General features: G+C 31.6%; 1 long non-coding RNA gene across 1 annotated transcript; it reads right to left on the bottom strand.

The window, feature by feature from the left end:
• Positions 1-19567: 19567 nt before the first annotated feature.
• On the bottom strand, positions 19568-23249 carry LOC125053210. The gene is made up of 3 exons (XR_007117542.1): positions 21176-23249; positions 20245-21075; positions 19568-20137 (listed from the first exon to the last, which is right to left on the bottom strand). It is a non-coding gene; the product is annotated as an uncharacterized LOC125053210 (long non-coding RNA).
• Between the last annotated feature and the right edge of the window lie 799 nt (positions 23250-24048).

Below are 24048 nucleotides of genomic sequence, written 5' to 3'. Positions count from 1 at the left end.
TAGTAAGTTGTGCAGTCTGGATTGCCTGAACTAATTGATAATATATTTTGAAAAAAAAAAAAATTAAAACACATGATATTGAAACAAATGATATAAAGTACATGTAGTAATATTACTTAAAAAAAATAAGAAGAAGCAAGAAAGAAGTATTTTGATACTTACATTTATTTTTTTATTTGATTGTTGTGTTAAAAGAAAATATAGACTTACCAGTCACTGGACTAAAAACCTCATTTCATTAACACTGTTTTACAGTTAAATAGTTTTTTAAACAAAATCAATAAAACGGATTTTTTCTCTTACAAAATTGTAAACAACATTTCAGCGCGTATTCTTTATAGTAATGCATATGTAGAGACAGACAGCCACAATAAATATTATAAAATATTTCTAGGTCACATAACTGCAGATACAGAACGAGGTTTATTTTGTGTATACTATAGCAAAGTTCTAAGAAACATATAAAATTGTGTAAGCTTATCTCGTTGATCGCGAACAGTAGCAGCTTTAACGGTTAACAAGGAATTATGTTTTCGATCGTTATACTTTGGAATAAGTGTGATTATCGTGACGTCATTTGCGATAAAATTGCTTGTATTACTTTCCATATATACATGTACTTACGACGTCCTTATTAAATATCTTAAATAAACCTTTAGATAATTAATTAAAAGGTCGTATGTATTTGGAGATTCTATAGCATTTACAGGTTCTATTATCTATGGAGTGGCGCTCAATTCGAAATTCAAATAAATTTTATTCGAAAGCAGTTTTAATTTAATTTCAAATTCAGTCATTTGTTTTTAGATAGCTTTTGGTTTTTGTGAAATTAGTGTGGTTTTTGACGATATAGATAAACTGAAAATTCGTACAATTTTCGAATATGAGTGGAAATACCGCTGCGTAAACAACTGCTAACCTAACCAAATAAATACGGTCTTTTTATTCAAGCAGTTTATTAGTTCAATCTTATGACTTGTACATCACAGCTTCTTACAAGCTTGTCGCAACAGTGATGGCAGATGTCTATTGCCATGAATAGCCAAGCCATGGAATCCGTGCTTCTCAACGACAATTAAAAAGCTATACAGCTGGAAGCTCTTCGTCACTCACCGTACCCGCCGCACTCACCGGACGTGTTGGGGAACAGGCTTTAACTTTCTTCAAAATTTAGTCATTTTTAAGTAGGAAAAAATGGAGAGGCAGTTCAAAACGCTTTCGCTGATTTCATCGCCTCCCATCCACCAGACTACAGTAAAGGTATAAACAAACTGCCATCTAAATGGCAAAACTATTAGATAATTTAGGCCAGTACCATGATTAGCTGAAATACAAAAATTACCAAAATTTTTATATTTAAAAAATTCTCATATAAATGTCCAATTTCATAGGTCGTTTTAACGTACTTTTTATTCTTTAACATTCAGAACGTGTGCTAAGGGTCGTAGATCACCAGCTACGAAAAGCTACCATAATATAGAGCTGGTCTCTGGGCGGTGTAAGACCACACTAAAACCCAAAGTTGGCATCTTCTACACATCGCACTGATCATTACCTATTCTCACCCCACACTATCTAAATCAGCGTTTATACGCTACAAAACAAATACATGTTGAATTGTTTATACTATTTTATTGGTCTAGTTAGTAAAGAATATAACATACAGTCATGCAGTAATTATAGATTCCAGCTGCTCTAGTTCATCATGCAAACATCACGTACCTGAATAATTTCTTCTTAGAATTAGGTTATATCGTCACGTGTTTGTTATTAGTAGGACAGGATCTCAATGTACTCAAACCAAGAAAAACGTCGTTAGTAGTGGCTTAAGCGTTCCTTCCCCTGGTCGTGGTTCAAGTCCCGACGGTATGGATTCCTATGTTCTGATTATATCATTCACACATATCTGAGATCTACGAAATGTGTAAAGTATAGAGCTGGTTGTGATAAAAATTATCTAATAAATAGAAGCAATTACAAGGCAGAAATCACACCCAGATATGGTTCTAGAGTGTTACCCAGGAAATTATTAGATATGTTAGAAGAAAAGAGCGCACCGATTCTTAAAAGGCACCACGAGGTGAGTCTTCTAGTGTTCTAACACTTGGACTCTTCTCCAAGGGCGGCGGTGTCAGTTGGCATCAGGTAACGTTTTCCTTCTGAAAAAAATGGTTCAAAATGATTACTGGTGGGCTGTACTACAAGTACTTGTATTTGAAACTTGATATAATATAGAGTATACATATATAACTATATATAAGAGCTAGATCACGTGATTATTCCAGTGCGTTGAAATACTTTTTTTTAAGAATACTCCAGCGTTATATTTAGCAATTGAGCAACATTGCGTAGCCTAGATTTTAATAACAATACATTTATTACAAACGCAACCTACATTAGAATTGCGTTCCGAAAATGCCTACCTTTGCGTTCGCCCACTATTCACCGAAATGATGCACAAGCCCGTTTTCCAAGAAGCTGTAAGTCACCTGCTGCGGCAGAAATATGATAAGATGTTATTAATTACTTCCTATTAAATTGACGTTAACTAAACAGGCCTCTTACAATGTATAACAGTACGGTTCATGCGTTATCAATCTATATAGTTAACCCTTGTAAAACAAAACACTACGCGTGTTAATGTTTTTTAGGAGTAAGCCGCTTTTTGGAGGTTTTTCGAGTAATAGTTTACTTTAACTGTTTTCTCTATTAGTCCGTTATTTCTTATGCTGGATGTTCGTGAGAATTACAAAAAATAGAAGCCAAAAATCACACCTACATGGGATGAAGGACCAATCGAACAGATGATAATATCGTTCGATTATAGTAGCGGTCGACACTAGGTTTATTTATTAGAATCTAACCTGGCCTAGTCTAGAAATAAATGACTGCATTTCGCCACGGGCGCTACAAATCTGAGTCACGAGGTATTTATTAAAATGAAGTTTCACACCTTCATTACCTCATCCAGGCTCATTTCTAGACTTTATCAATCAAATTAAATTATACATTAGAAACGACTTTTTTAAATTATACAAATTTTATTTATTTCGATGGCCTAGTATTAACACCATTTAAATTAAAATAGAAATCTTTCTTCTTTCTATTAGACATATTAACTTTATATTGGATATTATGAAGCCAATTAGTGAGAAACTAGTTTCCGTAATTTAGTCGAAATTTTGTGATACAGTGACGCTACGCCATAGCCGCGTGCGCAACATTAGTAACATTGGGAACATGCCGTACAGGGTGCGAACTACAATTTGTTGATGTACGCGAGAAATATGGCATGGTAACCGGCTCATTATAATGCCAAAATCTTCTTACTGTAGAGACAATAAAAGATAGATTAGTATTTTTTTTTTTAGAACAAAGGGAAAATCATCTGATGTTAGGATACCGTCGCTCATGGCCACTCTCAATGCCAGAGGGCTCGCGACTGGCTTGCCGGCCTTTTTAGAATTGGTACCCTCTATTCTTCAAGGACCCTAAGTCGAACTGGTTCGGAAATATTTCACTGGACAGCTTCCACATATCTATTAAATATGAATTAAATTCACGCCAAATATTCGTAACGTCAATACGATGTTGTTAGTTTTTGACAGCTCGAACGAGTTGATATCCTGTCTATGAATATTGGCACGAATTTTATTCAAACAATGTAGATTTGTGGATCCGTTTAGTTCCAAAACGCCCACGATCCATTTATTCATGTTTCCATACAAAAATCTATAGTCATTTGTTGACGACTTAACGTATAGTTTACGTTATATCGCTAGGCGTCTTATTTACCGAGTGTATGGACTCAATATAAGCTAGGCAATTGATTACAACATTATCCATTTAGGATCATTTCATCTAATTTATTCAACGCTACATTTAAATGATGATTTAGAAATATAATGGGGTTTTTATAGCTTTAAACTCCATTAGCATGTGATGTGGAAATGATATCTTTTTGATGATGTCTAAGCTAAAAAGTCCATTTCTCATAATGAAAACAATATTAAATTCGATCCGATGTATTTTTATAAATCAAAATTGATTATTATTTAGAAGTTTACTTTTTAATGAGTAAATTTTTTTATTGAACAGGGCGTAAACAGCCGGAAGGCTCATCTAATGTTAAGTGATATATATAAACATTCACACTGCCAGAAGGCTCGCAGATGCGTTGCCGGTTTTTTAGGAATTGGCACGCTGATAGGAGATTATTTACCTGTACACTAGAAAGAACATTATTGTTAGTTAATTAAAGCAAGTAAAATAGTTCTCTTGATTCCAAATATTATCTTATGATATTGTATACTTGTACGAAATTCAACCAAGGGTCCATTAAACTTATTTGCTTCGTAGGATTTTTTTTTATGTTTTTAAATAAGTTTCCACGTCTTTTGTTTGTAGTGCAGTAGAAATTCATGTTAACGGGAACTAATTACACAAGACCCCTAAGATTTATGAGATAAATATTAACAACGCAATGTTAAATCTAATCCCATATTGTTGACCTTCTGTTAGCAAGTGCGTTCCACTTCTACATGATTTATGAGAGCAAATCATAACATCCTGAGTGACAAGAATAAATGAGTCTCAATTCACTTCGCTTCGCTTGTGCCAAAACATGCAATATGCCTTATAATTACACTCACAATATTAAGAATAGTAGACAACAATTTGACAGAATTATTTGGACGATTAGTTGTTATAGATTATAAAGGTTGTTTAAAATTTATTATGACTTTATTGCTGTACAAATGAAGACGAATTACAGGAAACCCTTAAGAACGTGGGTTATTTAATTAGCTAACAAACATTTGGATTAGGAAAATCAAGACGCATTTTACTAGGTAAACATTTATATAAAATTAAAAAAAAATATGTAATAGGAGACAAACGGACAGGAGGCTTATCTGATAACTGATATATAAACAAATAATAAAATGAATTACAAAGGGCGGCGGCCCTTGACACTCACGTTTCCAGAAGGCTCGCAAGTGCGTTGCCGGCTTTAAAAAATATTTTTCCCCGTCCTCAAAACTCTCTCAATAGGTAGGTATTTTAATTAGAATACTAATCAAGTTTAAAATGTGAAAAAACTGAAATAGAAGACTTCTAAAGTGAGTATAGCAAATCGAAACTCATTTTCCATATGAAGTAATAGGCAACATTCCTTCTTGAGTTATGATAATGTGCTATTACAGTGAGCAATGAAAGCCGAGGCACGCATGCGCCGGCGCCTTACAATAGTTTATACACAGCAATGGCTTCTTTATTCCTTTTATCAAATTATATCTTCATCGAGATAAATGAATCGCCCACCATCATAATTTTAGTTTATTTCATTAAAAACTATAACTATTGTGTATTTTCATCTACGTGTAGTAGGTTAGACATATTATTTATTTAAGGATACATATATGTATTTGAATATGTCATACAAGTAAGAGTATCGCAATACAGCACACAGGGACAAAACTTTATAAATATGTTAAAATTTTCGATTTATCAATTTTTTATTATTATTATAACTAGGTTAATAAAATTGTAAATACTGTATGGTGTATATATGTAACCGTTAAATTGTAAACACCGTTAGATCGTAATCTATCTCGCGAGATTGTGAACTGTCGAAAGATTGTGAATCTCAACGCACTGCTTACAATTTAACGTATTATTATTCGGTAGATTGTAATCTATCGAAGTGAAACCGTCAAATTGTGAAACGGATCGCACCTCGCGCGCTGATTGGTTGAACGGAATATGCCACGCGCCACCATATTTGTTTGTTAATTCGTTGGGAAGTAAAATTTTACTTTCGACACGACATCAATTTACATTCATCAAAACAATCAATTTACATTCGACAACAAACTTTACAATTTACAATCTTTCGACAGTTCACAATCTCGCGAGATAGATTACAATCTAACGGTGTTTACAATTTAACAGTGACATATATGTGTCTACGAAACGTTATGTAAAGTTGTATGCCTATTGCCTATATATTATATCTATCATTACTAATCCCAGAAGTACAAATTCCCATTTCATAAATCGAATAATTTGTAAAGGAAATTTTAATATTAAAATTGATTATGGATTAAGTAAAGCGTAATTTGTATAAGCTTATCTGAATAAGTTGACTATAAAACTTTTTCGGATTAAATCACTAATCCACCGTGTGGGTAGTGGATTGATTTTTATGGAAATTTTATTGCGTTTCTAGTCATTTATACACGAAGCTTAATCAAACAATATAATTTATTACATTTTACTTAACTGCCTAGTTATGTGAATTGTAAAATGTGTTTTTAAACATATTATAATATAACCATGTGAATGCTGAGGCAATCTAACTTCTTGATACAATAGGAACAATTTAGGTACTAAAAATAGTGTAGTGTACAAGTGCGGTATCTCGGACACACGAACATAGTGTCAAAACATTATAGAAAACTAGGAGAGTTAATGAACCTTAGTTTAAGCTATAGTATTGTAGAAAATTAAGTCAACATAATATTTATTATTAGCCATAATTATTGTATAGACTAGATTGTAATTCTAGTAAAGTCGCACTCTTTTGTGAACTTTAGCAAGAAAAAAGAGTTATTAAATTATTAACCAAGGACAGCAGTAGGTCAACCGAGTGGCTTCAGCGTGTGACTCTCATTCTTGCACAGTCTCGGGTTCGAAACATCGTAGATTCGAACCCCGGCTGTGCACCGATAAAATTGTCTGTCTGTGTGCGCATTTAACGTATGCTCGAACGGGATAATATATAAGAACACATCATAAGGAAACCCTTACAATGTGTTCCTGTACCGGCATGCATTAGATCCAAAAATCGGCGGCGTTTGTCGGCACAGTTGTTGATCACCTACTTGCATATTAGAAAAACTGATTTGTGGGCAAAATAAATAAATATTAATCTTCTAAAGTTTGTTTGTTACCATTACAGTCTCAATTTGTAACTCAATAAAAATGACAAAAAAAATCGGCTGTTTTATTAGAAATTAAAGTTCATTAATATTTAGTTAAAATTAATATTTAAGTTAATAGTTTTAGTATTTTAAAATCTTACCTTAGGAGATAATGTTACTAAAAGCGTCCAGTTCTTTATTATTTATATTTTCCTGTTCAGTTTGTGTTGCTGATTGTACCTGTAGGCCAATTGAGCAGATAATTCGTGGCTGGAATTTCAAATAGAAATTCCATAAGACTTAGTCGGATATAATTTAGCAGGTGAAGAATAAAAGCTTGCATACTTTCTACATGACTCTTCGTCATCTTTTAAGCGTTTTAATACCGCATACTGCCTTTATTACTTAAAGTATTTCTATTTTGTTAACAATTATGCAGGCATTCGATTTCAATTTCACGACCTAATTCATTTAAATACTATCGAATCCGACACACGTCTTACAAGATAAAATCTAATAATCATCATTCTCGACTCGAACACACAAAAAATTTCATCAAAATCTGTCCAGACGTTTATGAGTTTAATTATGAACACATGCACAGAAGATTTATATATTTTATATTTATATTTATATTTGTGAATCTAAAACATCCAGGGCGCCACCCTAACGCATAAAAAAAAATTCACTTACATCGATCCAGCCGTTTCAGTGACATACACACGTACAGTATAATAATATATATAAAGATACACTATGCTAAAACCCCCTAAGGTCACTTTTTTGTATTTATTTAATTGATAATTTTTATTTATAAGCAACTATTTGCACTAGTTTTACTCATACCTTCATATATTACATATTTTATACAATTTTCCTTCACTGTATGATAAAGTGTTATGAGTAAGTGTTTTTGTACATAGATAGTAAAATTCATTAGTCCACAGCCGGGGTCCAGTCCGCGACCTTAGAGTTGAAATTTATTAACTAAACTATTGAAATATTATATGAATTACACTAAATTCTGAAACTATGCGTAAATTTTTAAGCGTAAAGTTTCTCTTTATTGCGAAATTTCGAATTTTAGTAACCATTAAACTTACCCAAACATTTATAGTCACTATTTCAACTGTTATCACTATTACCTTTTATTTATTACGCTAAAATTCAGGCAGTAGTTGCTGTTTATATAACAATCGCTATTTTCAACCATTACTTCACATTATTAGGACACTTGACTTCATAATGGTAATTTATAACTGATCGTGATGCTGGCTGAATTATAAGGGGTAAATAAGCTATAAAAGTCAGGAAGAGAAATTAATTGCGTTACTAAGACCACACTTAGGTTATGTTTTTCGAAATCGCTTTGACTTACCATTTTACCATCCTCTCTAATAAAAAAACTTGAAGCCTAAACGATTTTATTGTGTTTATTAAATAATTATGTACTTTTGCTATTATTAAATTAAATTTAATTAATTAATTATTATGATTTATAATAACTAATAAATAATTAAACATTTAAAATAGTTTTAATGTTAGTAGTAGCATTTATAGAACTATGTGTTTTAGGTTTTTAAAGGCCGGCAACGCACCTACTAAAAATGGGTGTCTATAGGCTGCGAAGACTGCCGTTTTTGGTCGTCCCTCAAGCTCGTTTGCCCCCCTATTATATAAAAATAAAAAAAAATAGGTTAGTTACGAATTCATTTAAAGAATAAACAAAAATGATTCAACAGCTATTTGAGAATTATAAACTTATAAATAAGAGGGTTTATGTGGCTATTTTACTTAACAATTGTCAACACCAATGATTTTAGAATTTAACGCTTTCAGGAAAGTCAATACTAATCATTATACCTCAGAGCTGTAAAAGCCAGTAATATTTTCTAAACATTCGCACGGTGTAATTACTGGCCTGTTCCTTCATGTCTATTCCTGGCAGGCTCTTGAAGGAAGGCATTTATCACATGCGCAGTTCATTGAAAGCAACTTGGATGAATAGACAGTAATTTAAATCTCTCTTGTTGAGTTCTGGTGGGTGTTACATCAATCTAGCACTAGGAACTAGTGAACAAAGTGGCGTAATGTTTTGTAATAATCCCATGCGAACTCCGTAAATTATAGTTCATATTCAGTTCGTATGGAGTTCATATATAGCTGAACATTGTAGCCACTAGCCGCTTTAAAATGTATTAATTAAAAGTTTGTAGCGCTTTTTAACGCTAGTCATGCTTTACAAATTTTCTTTGTGTGTTGAGATTTACAAACAAATATTTTAAATTGAAGTTAGTTCTCATAGTAACAACATACATTCCATGTATGAAACAACGTACCAAATTTAAAAAGTTTATTGTAGAAATTAATGATGGTAAGAGAATCCCAACAGTAAATAAAGATCAAAAAGGCCTGCAATGAAACTGTTATTAAACAGAGTCTAATTAAACATTTAAAACCGTTAGCTAGATTATAAATATTAACATACAAATATGATAAATACGACTATATTTCCAAACTTCATTACTTCATAGCGCCATGAAGAAAGCAGCTGCATAATAAGATGTACAGTTGAGCAGGGTCAAAAGTGAGTACATACATAAATTGCAAATGATTTATCCGATTGTATTCATTACAGTTATAAGCGTTTAATGTAATTTATGACACACGCTGCATTAACAAGAAGCCTATTAAGTGTACTGAGTTCTCAATATGACCAATCATTGCATCCGTATCCATACTAAGAAGCTGGAAGTAGTATGGATTCCCGGGCACTGCCTCACCCACTGCTTCGGTAAAAAAAGCTGTTTCGGAGGCAGCGCCCGCCTAAAAAAAAAAAAAAAAAAAGTTTGTACTCTAACCCCACTAAACAGGACGTGCGGAGTCGAATGCACTCACTCCTGAACTGATAGCTCTAACCGTTCCAGAGATAGCTTTCCCAAAACCTTGCTAATTACTTACTAATCACCACCTTATCAGTTACTATTTCCTGCACGAAATCCCCACTCATTATCTAATTACTTAATGACTCAGTACGAATGCATCGTTATCTACTTTCCTACATTCACTAACCCGATCTATGGCTCTAAAAGAAAAATAGAATAATATAATATAATAAACTATATCTAACCTAACCTAACCTACGGGTCTAAGCAAACAACAATAAATATACCTACATTAACACCATTATCTATAATAAAATTAGATGTAAGGGTTACATATTTAAATAAAACATTTTTATTCCAGGTATTATTCTTTTATTTATATGTCCATTATATTTCTATACAAATTTACTAGCACCGTATCATTGTTCTCTGAGTCACACGTAAAATTTCTAAGGAAGTCTTCTAATCTCATCCCCCTGAACTTGTAATATATGTATACCAAACAGTACTCTCCGCACACCGCCGATAGGTAATCCTGAACCGTAAGGTTATTGTATCTCCACATGCAACAATTCCTCCTTAAAAATCCTTCTATTGCTTCAATAGGTTTACGTCCAAACGAATCAAAGTATTCCCCAACTCTTTCGACGTTTATATGAATAGCCACCCAATGAGACCCCGGCTGTGAATCAGGGTCAAGATTGCATATGATAAGTGCTGGCACCTGAGCATACATCGGCAATCGATTTGAAGGATATACGTTGCTCTGGAGGCTGGGATGTATTCTACGAAGACTCATTTGCACTTCTAGTGTGTTCATACTTTAATACGCGTTTACTCCCCTACTCTTTCACTCTTTTACTGACTACATTTATTACTATCAATTCATATTTATACCAATGTATTTAAACACACATAATATGATCTCAACATAAGTAATGAGTCTCTTTGTAAAAAAAGTAATGAAGGTAAATAAAAACCATGTCATATTCGATTACATTATATTTTATTATTCTTAATATCATAATAATTACATAAGTGATTGCTTAACTACTATAATCCACACATACATTTCTGTTCTTATCTATTTCTATAATATTTGAAAACTCTGCGTAAACTACACAGTTAATTGTTTCAGTCAATGCGCTCTCGAATCTTACTTCCATTCTTACACTACCATGGCGTACAAGATTCCAATGCACATTAGAGTTAGCCGACAAGTCAGGTGTTAAATCAAAAGCTAGTAAACAGTATCCATTTGAATATTGTTCCCTCGATATTCCATTACCTTCGTTAAGAAAATGTATACCGGTGCCTGAGTACAGGGTGTGGTATGCGCTAGTAAATACATCGTTTGGAAATGATGGTTGTAACGATTTTGAAGGTATCTGTTGACCATCTATATATAGGCTAAATGAGCAAATACCAAAATTTTCAAAGTTGAAAGGATTTTTAACATAACTACCGTTGAATGCTGTATTATTCACAAAACCTATAATACATCTCTTAGGAACCTGTCCTAAAAATATATTGTCCAGTGTTTTACCCTGCACACCAGCTGGTATGGTCAGGACTTTCACTTCACCTCTTGTAATAGGATATTTAGCCGTAGTAGTGGCAAGAACCTTTTGATGAGCTATTAGTATTGATGGATTAATTTTTGCTCTGCGTATTATTAAAGTTGCATCTGTTATACAGACTTTGTACTTATTATCTGCATTCTGTGACATGAGGTTAAATGTTTCTCTCGATCTAACTAATTTTATAGATAATTCGACCCCGTTCATGAGGAATTTATCTTGATTGAATATATCCCCATGTAAATGCCCAATCATTTCAACATCCTTTCCATCCTTTGAAAGTAGTTGTCTTTTGTAAAAGCCCTTGTTTGCCTCATTAGTTTCATTCATTTTACCAGCTGTATCCTCGTACCACAAACCACATGTCAAATGTGATTGTTTGGCGGATGATGAATAATTTAATAGAGTTTCTATGAAAGCGCGATATGCATAAGTATTATTTGGGGGTGACACAAGTTTTTGGTTTAGGTAAACATCCAATTGGTTAAATAAAGAATGTAACCAATTATTGACTGGTGCCACTACATTAGCTGCATTAACTGCAGAACCGTCTTGATTTTTAATTTGAGCCTTGAGATGGAGTAGTGTATGCGAAAGGTCTATGTAGTCATCTCCTGTACCAGGTACTTGGAATTCGATAGGTCCATCATCACTTAATGAAGAAATTGGTTTGTAATGTATCCAGTGTCCATATTCGATACTTGTTTGTGTGGAAGGAAGAGCAAACAGATCCAATTCAGATTTAACGCACTCACATGAATGATTATGAATAAATGACATTATGATTAGTTTGAAAATATATCCTTGGAAATATTAATATTTTTGTTCCTTGTTTTCTTTGAAGCGCCTTTCACTTTGAGGGGTGAAACTCGAATGAGCTCATTACAATATTTTCGTCTCTTATTAACACCCGATCCAGTCATAAGTTTATCAATTTTGGTATCAACTTTGCGTTTAAGGTTAGAACTAGCCTCTTTCAATCGATTTTTAATGGATTCTTTAATAGGACGACTAGCTACAACATCTGACAAAAGCCCAATACCGCTGTTAAGTGCTTCTTTTCCAATCACCTTAGCACCACTAGTGAGTAAAGGTAGCACACTTCGAAATAACCCCCCAAGAAAACTTCCGATACCATGACCACGTTGATGTAAGGCTCCTTTGTAGATTACATTTATACCAGACCCAGCTTGTTGCGAATAATAATGTTCATAAGGACATATAAAAGTTTCTTGAGGTGTATACATTTTAAAAATGAAATATAGATTATATTTTTTTAAAATGAAGTTTCACACACGATGTACCGTATTGAAATGGTACCGCATTTCCCGTGGTTGTTCTTATATCTATCTCAATAACATCAAATTCTCTTCTCATTACCGGTAAATAATGTGGTGGTGAAAATATATGCATTTTATTTGAACCATATATGTATTTAGCAGGATCTAAGGGTATAATTCTCAATAGGGGTGTCATGACATCACCAACAATTTGTGGTTCTATAATATCGCAATACACAAATAATTGTGATGGTAACCCCAAATGTAGATTAGCATGGCGTTTACCGATATTATGATTTACTAAATTGGTATCTGGCTCAAATCCAAGTTGAAAGCTCAAATTAGGTGATAGAGATAGTGAAATTATTGATGGATCCTTTACTGCAACAGAGACAAACTTTGACACGGTGTCCTGACGAAAACTAACTTTCTCTTTCGAATTTAAAGCAATAAGAATATTTTGTATATTATCATAGTTGGTGGCTGGTATATGGTTCTTATACATTAGTGTGGTCTCTTCATTATTGATGGTAGTTTTTTTACTTATGTATATGATATTTTCATGTTCTTGCACGGAGAACATAGTAGAGGGATATTGAAACTCAACTATACCTACCATCCATTCTCCTTCTAATGTAATGGCTTTAGGTAGTTTTGTAGAAAAATTTGATGTCATATTTCCCGGGAAATATTGTGTGGAACTATTGCTGAGTAAAGTTAAATAGAAACTTTCCTTCATTGTAGATTTTTAATATTCGACAGTAAGACCCAAGAATTAAATTTGTTAGGATATCCTTTCCATTTAACTAATACTTCCTTTCTAATACCGCTTTTACGTGATCTGATGATTTTATCAATTTTATATTCGGAAGTGGGGGAAAAAGTTATTTTTTGTAATTCTTTTTCATAAAAAGTTCCTGTTATTGATTCATTTTCTAAGTCGTTTAAAGTGTATACAACCCACGGGGAACGATCTATAATCGAAGTAATGATAAAAATTTCATTACTCCAATTACTTTCATAACCTTTTTGAAAAACATGTTTGTATTTTGTAATTCTTACATAGTCACCAACGTTAAACTTAGGTACTTTGTTTAAACTTGAAATATAAGTCTTTTCATCATAATATAAATTCCGCCAAACTTCCATAATGTTTTCCATTTTAACATCACATGGTCTCATCTTGATACTAGAGTGCACACTGTGATTATAAGAACTAACCAAATCTTGTAAAATATCTATATAGCGATAAGTATTCTTATGTGTAAAATAACGCCACATTTTCATTTTCAATGTTCTCTGAAATCGTTCTACTATACTTGCCTTTATATCAGGATTATTTGTAGTGTAATAATTTATATTTTTACGTTTTAAATAAGTTTGGACATCCTTAGATACAAATTCCGTACCCTTGTCTGATTGAATATGTCTAGGAACAGTTTTAGCTTCATCAAAGATGCTAGTAAAACACGTTTTTATTGTGCATGAATCCTTCTTTTTCATTGCTCTAACATAAGCATACTTACTAAAGGCGTCAATAACACACAAAATATATTTATATCCATCATTATATTCTATGTAAGTTCTTAAATCACTTAAATCAGCTTGCCACAATTCATTAATATTTGATAAAATATATTTATTACGTGGGAATTTTTTTATAACCGGTTTATGTAATGTATATGTTTCTTGAGACTGCAACCATTTTGAAACGTCACTTTTTGAGATTTTTCCATTCATTGCCTTTGTTAACTTATTGACACTGCTGTAACCAGCTGGATGTGAAATATCATAATAGATGCGATGTAACTCTAATACGGGGTCCATTTCTCCCAATCACTTTTGTTTCTCAATTTATTGATGTGTTTAGATTGTGTTGGAGTTGGGGAAACCTCAGTTTGTGATTCTTGAATCAATGTTTTGTCTTTACTATTAAGGTCAGATATATATTTGATTCTTTTCAGATTACCAATGTATGTTAGCGGTGTATTTATATCATTTAAAAACTTGGCGAATATTTCCCAACCGATTGGATCAGATCTCTTCGAGGGTCGTAAGATGTCATTCACTAAATCTATAATATTACTCCCTGGTATTTCTTGTCCACTAATGAAAACTGTTCCATTTTTATTCCATTGCAATTGATCTGTTTTATTTACTATTGTATCCATCAATAATTCACCCCTCCTCATATAAGTTTTAGGAATTAATTTTAATATTTCTTTTGGTTGTAACCCATATGCGATGTCTTCACCCGTTGGGAGTTGTTTAACATTTAGCATTTTTTCATTTTCGCTAGTAGTTATATTATTGATGTTCCGGTTTTCATTAGTATTATCATTTATTACCTTTTCAGTTATTGTTATTTCTTGAGGTTGACGTTCTTCCATGGAGTAATGTAAGTATCTTTGTAAAATTTGTAGATAAAGCGCCCATTTTTCGCGATCATCCAATTTACTTGATATAATTTTTTCCATTTCTAAATCCAATCTACTTTGCGGTGTTGCTTTATTTTCATTCTGATGTTTAAGTTTATCAATAAAGTCTTGCTCAACAAGAAGCATTTTTTTTGTGTTCATTGTGATTTATTAAAACAACTTACAAGGGTACTTAGAATTGTACCCAAAATTATGGGAAGAAAGGACCCTCCTTTTTGTATTAATATATTTTTCCTGTATTCAAAACTTTTTCCTTTACTGATCAGATTACGTAAGAGATTTTTAATTTTTTTTAATTTTGTTTTTGTATTCTCTTTTAAAGGTACTTTTCCTTGTAAAACATTGTGAATACATTCACATATACAGTTAATTTCTTGATTATTACAAGACTTCAGTAATATCCTACGATGTTTGGGTTTTAATTTATGTAAAGCTGATAACAATTCCTTATGCGTTGTTATTCGTTGATACATGGTTCATTACTGACTTAGAGTGGCTGATTACAAAGATACTTATACCTTTTCATAGGAACATATATTGTACAAAAATTACTAGATTCAAATATTTTAGATTTTATGCGGCGAGCATCATCAGTGTTTTGTTTCAAATCAATCATTAAATAACCATGAGCTTCTTTAGTAGCATCGGTATATGAATCTTCAATAAACTTCGTGTCTTCCGGTGAAACTTGTCTAGCTAGAAATCGTATTTGAGTTTTGTCACGGGGATTTTTAAAATAAATAATATAACTTGAATTAAGTGAAATGTCGCGCTGTCCTCTTCCTTGATGAAATAAGTTTTGGGTTATGTAAAAAACACTCAAATTTCTATGGTGACTACCTTTTGTAAATATATCAACAACTCGACCATCAGATTCCCTCATTAAGTCATCTATTATAATCAAATGTGGATTTTTACCATCAAACATATGCAATTCCGGTAGTCCTTGGTGGTAATTTACTCCAGGTATATTATATAGCGGCTGCATTTCATCATAACACCATGTTATTTCTAAAAAAATCTCATTACATATACTACTTTTATGCTTAATGAAATTTGCAACAAAGTTAGATTTTCCACATCCACTAGGTCCTGCTACGATGGCAGCAAAGGGATGAATAAAATGAATCATTATTTTTTGACTTCTGTCTTCTTCAGGGAAAGGAATAAAACTAAGTTGATATTTTAAAAACAATTTATTTATATGAAATATACAAAAAATGTAAGTGTTATATCACAATATTAATGTACAGTACACGTTTATACATTATACATGTACAAAACAAATTTATTTTACATAAAAATTTACAATTTGTTATATTTACAATACTTAATTACATACTATTGATTTGGTAATGACCTATAGGTAACGTATCGATTTTGTTTGGTAAAATGTACCGCTTTGTGTCATTAAAAGATAAACACACCTTATTTATTTCCTGTGTAAAAATTGTATGTTTTAATGATCTAAACCGATACATTTTACAATGCTGTACGTTTTTATTAAACAAACATGACTTATAATTATCCAACGTTAATTTTTTAGTGACACATTTGTTAACACCCTTCGCCTTAGTAATAATTTTATCATCTACCTGTAATACATACATTTTTGATCGCAAACCCACAAATTCTGTAAAGATTTTACCACAATTTTCATCTTTGAAATAACCTAATTTTTTCTTATTTACTTGAGGAAAATTAAAAACATTGTTTGGATTATAATCTGATGTATCGAAATGTGTACAAATGTCTGGCTTTATATCATTATAAAAGTTACTAGTAAATATTTGATAAATGAGACTGTCAGTATCAGTATACAGTAGTTTCAGATTTGAAGTAAATTTCTCTTTCATGTAATTATAGTGGAAATCATACATCAGCGTTTTAGATATATCTAATATACAAAATCCGAGATAAATAGGTTTATTATAAATTAATTTCATTTTGTTTAATTGAATTGCAACAAGACTATCAGAAAATATTGAAACACTGTGAAAATGTGGTTGAGCAATTAGATCCCCAGCCCCCAATACTTTGCCCCTATTTTCCCAGTGGGTTAACAGTTTAACGTTAACTCGTTTCTCAATATTTTCCATAGTCTTACCAAAAACTGCGTTGTTCATGAGTTTATAGAAATCTTTCTCAAAATCAGAATTAGCTCGAGTTCTTAATTGTGTATTAAGGTCTATATAGTTCTTTAACCATGGACTCTGCTTAAATTTTAATATTCTATAAACTTTTAATAATTTTAAACCCATTTTCAAACATTGAATTAAATTTCGATAATGAATAATATATTTGGATTTATTTTTTAAGTTTGGAATCAATCTAATTTCCTTAGCGTCCCCAACTGGTATATTTTCTGGACAAAGAGGTAAATCTGAATGTTTATCATGTAAATCCACCGGATACTCCAGATCTACTTCTAAGATAAAACCTATATCTGATGAACAACTAACATTAAAATCTGTATCAGCACTAACCCACTCAAAACCACCTGTAGGTAGATATTGTGACATTGCCCAACCATATAGATTATTGGCATCGAAATACATTAAGAATGACTCTTTATCTTTCGCATTATAGTCAGACATGTAAACATTATTTGCTTTTGCATAGCGAGTGCTACATTGCGAAACACCACCACGAATTCCTGATTTAATAAAAGCAATCATATCTATATCAGAAAGTAATTCAATCTCTGTTTTAGTATGTTTTAACATAGCATCCCAACTTAATCCAGGTGCTGTATAGTAATGAGCCGGGTCTAAATCGTACGTTTTAATGCAAACACGCCTAAAATTTTCAAAAATATCTGCTAACAATAAAACATCAGTTTTTAAATAAAGATTTGAATAATCCAACATATTTTTACAATTGAAATGATTCCAAACATCTTTGGCATGGTTGTAATCTTCATTAGAAATAATGGAATCTGTGAGACTACTGTAAAAGTGTGGAAGATCTGGAAGTTGATTGTAGTTTAATGTATCAAAATCTTTAATAAATTCATATGGAAATACACCTTTTTTAGTCAGCCGTTTAAAGTCTTCTGAATTGGGAAAGCATTTTGATAATTCATTAAAATTATTTTTTGTTAAATTTTTTGCTAAAGTATCTAAGCTACTGGGTAAAAATTTTAGGGAATCCACAAAACGTAAAGTTACATTACTGTTATTGATTTTAAGAACCTTTGAAAATGATATGTATTTTTCTTTGTTTTGTGGGAGAACTTCTACCTGACCTTCATCAAAGTTTAAGGCATGTACGATAAAATGTGCATCATAATGGCTTAAATTGTGCAAGAAGACTGGTATAGTGTAAGGTACTCTAAATTTTTCTGAACAAACTTTATGTATGACCCCAACAAATTCCCCAGTAAACCAATCGTGGTAAATCATTGAATTCCCACACAAAATTTTATTACAAATATAACAATGAATAGATTTGCTAACTATATCTTGCTGAATTGGTGATATTTTATTAGCAACTTTTTGGAAACCAATTTTTTTAACAATTGTTGTCAAATTATCTTTCAGGGTTTCCATAAATTTTAAAGCACAGTTTTCACCAGTATATGTTACATATTTAGACAATTTATCATCGTATGAGCATTTAATGTAGTATCCAAAACTATACACATTATGTTTTTGTACATTTATTGTATGTGATTTTGAAGGATCGTTTGAACATGATGCTAAGGGACTTAAAAAAGCCTCAAAATCCGCATATATAACAAAAGGTAACATCAATTTACGTTGAAATTTATCAAAACTTAATTTATTTTCAGATACAATATCGCCCCACCAATTTTTTTTATTTTTATCTACGCTTGGTATTTGTGTACAAATATGTCTGCAATCATTTTTTTGATGGTTATTTAAACGTTCAGATGTTGAAAAATATTGTAAACAAAAGTCACATAGATATATAGCTTCCTTGGATTTCGAAACTTGACTACTTATTAATCGTGACATATTTTTTATATAACAATAATGACCGATTTTACCCTGTGTCAAATATAGTAAATTTATATGAGTCTGCATTTTATTCTTTGTAAAATACAATGGCCCAACAATACAATGCTTTTTTCTTTGTTCATTATATTCTAACCCAAAAACATTAATGCTTATATTATTAAGACTTTCAATTTTGTGTATATCCTTTAATTTGACTGGAAATTTAATATTACCGAACTTTAATTTATGACTGTATTTGGTGTATGATGATACTCTATCCGAATTTTTATGAATTGGAAATAAAGCAGATAACAGTGCCCACTTAAAACAGGCATCATCAGTGTTTTTAACATTTATCACAGCTTTTTTTATTTTTATATCATGTGGTAACTCAATAAAGGATTTTCCTCTTAAAGGGTTAAATTGATTTAAATTCATATCCAAATGTAAAAAATTTTTCAGACTCCACCCACTATCCTTTCTCTCGAATGAATTTATTAGAGATTTCGTGAGAGTTGTATAAAATATATTTAAATCATCACCAATACAAACAATAAAATTCATTGATTGGAAATCAAAAGTGTTGTTAATGTTTTTTGTCTCCTGAACAAAGTCACCATATAAAATGAAATTTATTTTTAAAATTGTATGATCTTCTATAGATTTATTTATTATTGTAAATATTGTATCTTTGACAGATGCAAGAAATAACTCTGGTGTCTCAAACTGTAAATCATTTTGATTTTCTGAAGTTACTCTATAGGTTATTATTCTATTACCGAACGCAGTCTCAATTATCTTAACATTGGGTTTTATTGAATGTTGTTTTTTATTTACATTATTTTTATGTGCATTGCTCCTTAGATGATTAGCGAAATATTTTTTGGAAACATTTCTATTACAAATACAGCAAAATTTCATGTTAAAATTATTACCTTCATTCGATGTTGATTGCTCTTGTGAAGACCGTGAAAGATCCATGTTCGATCCAGATTTTATTCTTTTGATGTCAGCAGAGTTAATATCAACAGCTGCTTTCCTTTTAGTTCCACGACCCATTTGATCAACCCTGTCGAATAAAATTTTATTATATTTAACTGTTAGAAATGCGAATAGAGAAATAAAAAATAAAAAAATTAAATATATATAGAAAATATGATTATTAAATATACTCACAGTTTCCCATCGAATTCATCACATAGCACCATCATTCTTTGATCATAAAATGGGTGATTTAAATCATTTCTTTCTATTTCATCACAAACGTTGAAAAGTTCAATTGTATCAATGGATAAGCTTTCAAATTCATGATCCATTTCATCAAAAAAAACACTAACACATTCTTGAGACATTGTATATATGTATTTGTTTCACAACTGTTTTTTGTCTCACACTTTTAACCTTAATGCGCAAAGGTCTTCAACAAAAAGCACAATGATTGACTTTGTACAATGCAACATAGTATTTATACTAATGGAAAACTGAAACATTACTTAATTATATAAACATATGGTATTAAAATCTGAAGCATGAAGAAACTAAATGAAACTAATTTTTAAAACTGTAACGTTTTACACTATCTTCCTCGGATATCCCCTTTGTTATGTTGTATACAATATCCTTTATCTGAACATCAATGTTGGAATCGTTTTTCATATAATATTTAACACGAATATCTGCATTTTTCCAATGTTGTGCCACTGGGATTTCTTTCAACTTTTTTAAACTATATAATTCCATTTTAACAAGTATGTCAGCGTCCATTCCATCATCTTTATCAGTCGATATATATGAAATGCTTCCCTCCTTCCCTGCACGGCCAACACTTGAAGAAAGTTTAGTTTTTTTCTTCTTCCGGTCAGGTTCTTGAAGAAAAAAGTCATCTAAACGATTGGTCTTCTTATTTTTATTTTCTGTTATGTTTAAAACCTCTTCTTCATCATCAGATAAATTATAATAATTATATGGTCTGAAACATTTATCCACATCTTTCAGGTTGTATGAAGACTGAAATATAACATAAACAAATCAAAATGCGTTTCAAAAAATAAATAGGAATTATTAAAGAATTTACTGAAACCAAATTTATAAAATTTAAATAACTTACCTCCATTGTTGTTTATTATTTCAAACTTTCAACCACTTCACTTTTGTCGAACTTAGAGCACAATACTAAATCTTTCTACAAGTATCGGGTTATATAGACTGGTAATGGATATCATTATCTAGTTACGATATTCAACTCGACTGCATGTTTGAACAAGTATCCATACCTATCAGTAAAATGTGGATAAGAAATACAAAGGGCACTCTAAATACCCTTTGCAATCTTAATAGTCATTGCATTTTTTAAATATTTTTGAAATAGATAATAACAGAAATGTGTGTATCTAGTAGTTTAGCAACCACATATACGTATAATTATTATAATATTAAGAACAATAAAATATATTTACGAATATGAAAATATAAACGAATAACCTTATCAGGTTTTTATTAACCTTCATTACTTTTGAAGTATATTATAGGACAGGTTCCTAAGAGATGTATTATAGGTTTTGTGAATAATACAGCATTCAACGGTAGTTATGTTAAAAATCCTTTCAACTTTGAAAATTTTGGTATTTGCTCATTTAGCCTATATATAGATGGTCAACAGATACCTTCAAAATCGTTACAACCATCATTTCCAAACGATGTATTTACTAGCGCATACCACACCCTGTACTCAGGCACCGGTATACATTTTCTTAACGAAGGTAATGGAATATCGAGGGAACAATATTCAAATGGATACTGTTTACTAGCTTTTGATTTAACACCTGACTTGTCGGCTAACTCTAATGTGCATTGGAATCTTGTACGCCATGGTAGTGTAAGAATGGAAGTAAGATTCGAGAGCGCATTGACTGAAACAATTAACTGTGTAGTTTACGCAGAGTTTTCAAATATTATAGAAATAGATAAGAACAGAAATGTATGTGTGGATTATAGTAGTTAAGCAATCACTTATGTAATTATTATGATATTAAGAATAATAAAATATAATGTAATCGAATATGACATGGTTTTTATTTACCTTCATTACTTTTTTTACAAAGAGACTCATTACTTATGTTGAGATCATATTATGTGTGTTTAAATACATTGGTATAAATATGAATTGATAGTAATAAATGTAGTCAGTAAAAGAGTGAAAGAGTAGGGGAGTAAACGCGTATTAAAGTATGAACACACTAGAAGTGCAAATGAGTCTTCGTAGAATACATCCCAGCCTCCAGAGCAACGTATATCCTTCAAATCGATTGCCGATGTATGCTCAGGTGCCAGCACTTATCATATGCAATCTTGACCCTGATTCACAGCCGGGGTCTCATTGGGTGGCTATTCATATAAACGTCGAAAGAGTTGGGGAATACTTTGATTCGTTTGGACGTAAACCTATTGAAGCAATAGAAGGATTTTTAAGGAGGAATTGTTGCATGTGGAGATACAATAACCTTACGGTTCAGGATTACCTATCGGCGGTGTGCGGAGAGTACTGTTTGGTATACATATATTACAAGTTCAGGGGGATGAGATTAGAAGACTTCCTTAGAAATTTTACGTGTGACTCAGAGAACAATGATACGGTGCTAGTAAATTTGTATAGAAATATAATGGACATATAAATAAAAGAATAATACCTGGAATAAAAATGTTTTATTTAAATATGTAACCCTTACATCTAATTTTATTATAGATAATGGTGTTAATGTAGGTATATTTATTGTTGTTTGCTTAGACCCGTAGGTTAGGTTAGGTTAGATATAGTTTATTATATTATATTATTCTATTTTTCTTTTAGAGCCATAGATCGGGTTAGTGAATGTAGGAAAGTAGATAACGATGCATTCGTACTGAGTCATTAAGTAATTAGATAATGAGTGGGGATTTCGTGCAGGAAATAGTAACTGATAAGGTGGTGATTAGTAAGTAATTAGCAAGGTTTTGGGAAAGCTATCTCTGGAACGGTTAGAGCTATCAGTTCAGGAGTGAGTGCATTCGACTCCGCACGTCCTGTTTAGTGGGGTTAGAGTACAAACTTTTTTTTTTTTTTTTTTTTTTTTAGGCGGGCGCTGCCTCCGAAACAGCTTTTTTTACCGAAGCAGTGGGTGAGGCAGTGCCCGGGAATCCATACTACTGCTGGAGTTATTTTTCCTATCTTGTTTCACATGTTTTGGCTTAATCCGTGTAGAAGTGGGACTGTATTAATCGGTGAAAGGTGTTGATGGTCTTGCTACCGTGTTAATGCCATGTTCTTACTGAAGCTTAAAGTTTTAAATAGGGTTTTACATAATGGAAACGAAAGTAACAATTGTTATTTTATGAAAATTTGTAATGTATGAATGTACTTTTAAATGTGTGACTTGCCGCTTTGATTTCTTGCCTTCTTAACCTTTCTTTAGTAATTCATAAATTTTAAGTGGTTTTCTTACACCTCTAGATCCTAATCTTTAACTTGTCTCACTCTGAGGTTGTGTTATATGTTTTGACCTGATAAATAATGACATCTTAATTTGTGTTAAATCTTACGTAAATATAGTTGTCTAAAGCTTGCAATTGATAACTAATTTTCTCTAATATTTAATTAAAAAGTTTGGGATTTTAGATTTAGATCATAGTTAAGATAAATTAATATATAATTTTGATTCTTAAGCATTAGTTTATTATGTTTTTATGGCGCTAATTTTAAATTTATTCAACCAATAACTATGAATTTCGGTATTAATATGTACATTTTTTTTCTTTATCTTATTTAGATTTTAAACTTAGACTCAAATGTTGGTGACATAAGGAAGTTTGATGATCTACTTGTCTCTGAAATAGAAAATTATCAATAAAATAGATGCATTCTGAGACCCATATAGGGTTGTAGCGCCATTTCTTATATGCATTTAGAGTTGTGGACATTAATTAATTATAATGTAAAACTTTCAA

The sequence above is a fragment of the Pieris napi genome, chromosome 10 (assembly GCF_905475465.1).
Source record: "Pieris napi chromosome 10, ilPieNapi1.2, whole genome shotgun sequence".
In the NCBI taxonomy this organism is placed as follows: domain Eukaryota; kingdom Metazoa; phylum Arthropoda; class Insecta; order Lepidoptera; family Pieridae; genus Pieris; species Pieris napi.
The sequence above is the reverse complement of the archived record's forward strand: the minus strand, read 5'-3'. Positions and strand labels throughout refer to the sequence as shown.